The sequence below is a fragment of the Myotis lucifugus genome, unplaced genomic scaffold, assembly GCF_000147115.1.
Source record: "Myotis lucifugus unplaced genomic scaffold, Myoluc2.0 scaffold_13, whole genome shotgun sequence".
Classification (NCBI taxonomy): Eukaryota; Metazoa; Chordata; class Mammalia; order Chiroptera; family Vespertilionidae; genus Myotis; species Myotis lucifugus.
The window spans coordinates 6,413,724-6,417,878 of NW_005871061.1; positions in this window are offsets into that span (position 1 = coordinate 6,413,724).

Sequence of the window (4,155 nt, forward strand, 5' to 3'; positions counted from 1 at the left end):
ACTTGAGCATTTAGGAATTTTATTATTCATGGCAGGGGATGGGGGTGTCCTGGAACCAATTCCTCAGGATATGGGGACAACTGTATGCAAATATCATCCCTAACTAAGTCATGCTAACTGAGTTGATTTTAGGAACTTTGGCAGGTAAATGAGACACAATGGAAATGTATGTCACCTAGGGTTAGATGATAAAGTCATCATGTAAAGTGGAATGTTATATGGTCAAATTAGTCTTAAAATACCATAAGAAGGCATCAGGTTGAAAAATAATGAATAGAATCTTATTAAGTCCTATATGACCAGTTTCTCTGCTGATATTGGAACAGATCACTATTTTCTTGCCTGAGTATAGATAAAGTCATTGGCCTATTGTAAAGTACCATAGACTATAACATAATCTATCCTTGAACACTTAAGATTTGTATTTAGGATGTTAAGAAAGGCCTACAAAACCACTGACTGAAGGATGAAAATAGTTCACTCTGGTCTAATTCTCAATGAGTGGCAGGCAAAATTTCCCATACACCTGTCCTGTTTTCTGTCTCTTTTCTCCTCCTCCTCCTCCTCCTCCTCCTCCTCCTCCTCCTCCTCCTCCTCCTCCTCCTCCTTCTTCTTCTTCTTCTTCTTCTTCTTCTTCTTCTTCTTCTTCTTCTTCTCTCTCTGTCTCTCTGTTCAATGGTATTTGTATCATTTAAAAAATAGGAAAATGCAACTTCAGCATACAATGCCACTTCAGCATACTTTTTGTCTGAATGCATATTTTAAATGTCCCCAAATCATGCCATATAGGACTTTTCACATAAGTTTGTCTGTGTGGGATACAGGGACCAAATCAATGGATTTTTTTTATTATTTCTATTGTGTTTATGATATATAAGCAAGGATGCAGTATGAAGAGGCTTTCTCAAGGCCTTGACATTACTTTATATCATCAGTCTTAATAATGAAACACCACCATTGTCTGTTCCTCAAATATTTACTACAGTATTTAGATAAACTTAAATAATTCAGAATTCTAAGAAGTGACACAATAAAGATCCAAAGTTACAGGAGGAGGGGATGGCAAAATTTTGACCTGGAAAGAAACACAGAGAGCATTTAGTCTTCATTTTATATGTTAAGGCACGTCAGTCCAGAGATATTAGATTGATGACTTATTTGTCTAAGGCCATAATTTAAGTAACTCTCACAGATTCCATCCATCTGTTCATTCAGTCATCATATATTGAATATCTTGTATTTACCAGACATAGAATGAGGCACTGGGGTACAAACACAAATAAGAAACCTCAAGGTTCTTGTGGCCTAGAAAGGGAAACACATATATAAAAAGGTCCCTTTTTCTGAACTATGTTGCAATGATTGGGTTATGCAGTGGGTGATAACTGGGGTGGGATGGGCTGCCAGGTGAATAATCTTGGAGGTAATAATACTTAAGGTGGAAGCCAATGAAAAAATTAGTATAAACCAAGAGGAAATTGATCAGGTGAAACAAGAAGCATCTATGAGGGAACTGCATGCAGTGCAGCCTCATTGGATTAGGAGTAGGTCTTGTCAGTCAGATGTGAGGGTGAGAGAGTGAGGCTGGGAACTGGCAGAGACAATAATGGAGATCCTAATACTTTATGTTTAAAAGTTTGGGCTTCCTCCTAGCGAGTTTATTCAGAAATCGGTCTTCTTACATTTTATGTAAGATGTCTGGAAAATAATTGGAAACATTTCTATAAATAGTTTTAGTGTGCATAACTCATCGTAGTCTTAGTAATAAAGCTCCAATAACAAACCAGTCTACTAGAAAGAATGGTAAAAAATCATTTTGGGTTTACCAAAACCAGAGTTATATTAACCAAATCAAAGCCTTCTCCAATTTAGAGTTCTCTTGGCTAAAAAATTACATGGTGAGATTAGAGTAAGACATAGGAACCCATGAATAAATGTGACATAATACCTCTCACTACAGTCCTCACAGAGAAAATTAGTTTGCATAGTTTATCAGAACAATCTATGACAAAGATGTATGCTATGGAGAAACAAACACAGATAAATATTTCTTACATGTAAATAGGCAATGTATATCTGTTTTTCTTATCCTGTATTGTTTATTGGACTGCATTATGGTAAAAGCTTCTGGACAGCAAAGGCAACAACCAACCAAGAGCAAAGGCAACCTAGCCTTCTGGTTTCCTGTTCCACATGGAAGGAATTTGGAAGTCACCACTGCATCCAAACAATAAGTAAAACACTGAAAAGACTGAAAAATCAACAACTCTTCTTAGGTCCATAAGAGGGGGCAGACACACAGCCCCACAGTCTCCAGAATGGAGAGGCAGACAGTGATGGAGGGAGTGGCAGCTCATCAGAGGGGAGACAGGTGAGTGGAAACCACCCCAGGACACAGAGGGGTGTTCAGGCCTCTGAGTGGATGGAAAAATCTGTATTTTGATAAGGGTGTTGAGCTGTGCCCTTAAGATCTGTGCATTTTATTCTACGTTAATTATACCTCAATATAAACAATCTGAAAATATTTTTTCACAGAATTCTTAATACATGAGAAAATGCCAAGCTTATAATGCTAGATGTGAAAACAATTCAAAATTGCTTATAAAAATGATTCCATTGTGTGTGTGTGTGTGTGAGAGAGAGAGAGAGAGAGAGAGAGAGAGAGAGAGAGAGAAGAGAATAAACACTGGGAAGAATTCACTAACATTTTGTGAAGAGTGGTTGTCAGTGAGATAGAATTCTTTTGTCTTTACACTCTTAGATTTAAAAAAATCTAAAATGCACATGTAATACATTTTAATAAAAATGGCTAAATATGTGGCTATTGGATGTGAGCTTTGTGTTGTCTCATGGTAGGCTGTTAAGTCAGGGGCCATCAACCGCACACCTCACTGATCCCTTAGCTCTCTGGGCTCCCGAGATAAAGGAAAATGAAATAGCACTTAGAGCACATTATTACTTGAACCTTAATTAAATATCTGCCTGTAAAAAGTTCTTTTTTTCTTCATTGGCTCCTGCCCCAGAAAACTGGGTTTTAGGAGTTTGAGTGTCTCAGATTGTCCCTGAATGCTTTGTTTCAAATAACATTTTAAAAACTCACCCTTCCATCTGGACTGTGTGTTGCTGACTAATATATTAGCTATTCCTGCCCCTTCTACTGGAACAATCTTGGGTTAAGTATGTTCATTCATGAATAACTGTTTAATTATTCTAATTTTGTCATTTGCAGAGTCCTGGCAGTCTATTCAGAGCTCTGTAAGCAAAGACACGGTGCTGACTAAAAGACTTCCTATTGAGCAAAAGACAACTTACTGACTGCAAAGGCACCCGCTTGAGAAATGAAGAACTTCACTATGGTCCTTCAACTATTGTGTGTTGTGCCCTGAGGCACCCGCTGCAATGGGGGTGGGGTCACTTAATCAGTATTGCTTTTAGGACTTGCTGTTTTCTTGTGCTATAGTGACTTTATGATCTCTAGAAAAAAAGTGGAATTAAAATTTGAAAATGACTTAACTATGGAGGGATTGATGTGGCTGTAATTTAATGTTAATGCTATTTCTGAGTTCCATGGGAATTTTTAAAATCTCTAAGTACATTTTACTGCCTAGATCTACTTTGTGAACTTAAGAAAGTCAGGGACTATACCTTCTTCATCTTTTGATCACTAGTGCCTGCTAACCCAATGGTAGGAAATCAATAGCTCCATGTTGATTGGTATGAAGATCGATAGTTGGAGCATTCTGATTTTGTGACTAATGCAGATTAACAGTCTTATTAGTAGACATTTTTTCATATCCCTGATTAAGATATATAATAATCTCCTTTATATGTATACATCACAATGTTTATTGTGTAAACATAATGGAGGCACAATTTTTAGATCATATATTATTTTATTTACTTGTTAATCTTGTGCACCCTATTAACTTCCCAAAGTTTTATACCCTGCTATCTAGAGAATGTTCCTGTCATCAGATACCCGCCAGTCCTCCATCTAACACTGCGAGCCTTCTATGCTTCAGACTTTTCCTCCCGAACATCAACCTTTCCTATCCAGTAGCTCTTCCAGAGAATTCTGCTAGATGAGTGCTAGGACGGTAACTAAATCTGTATTTTGGCATTAATGGCTGATCACGGGTTATTATGTTATTCCTC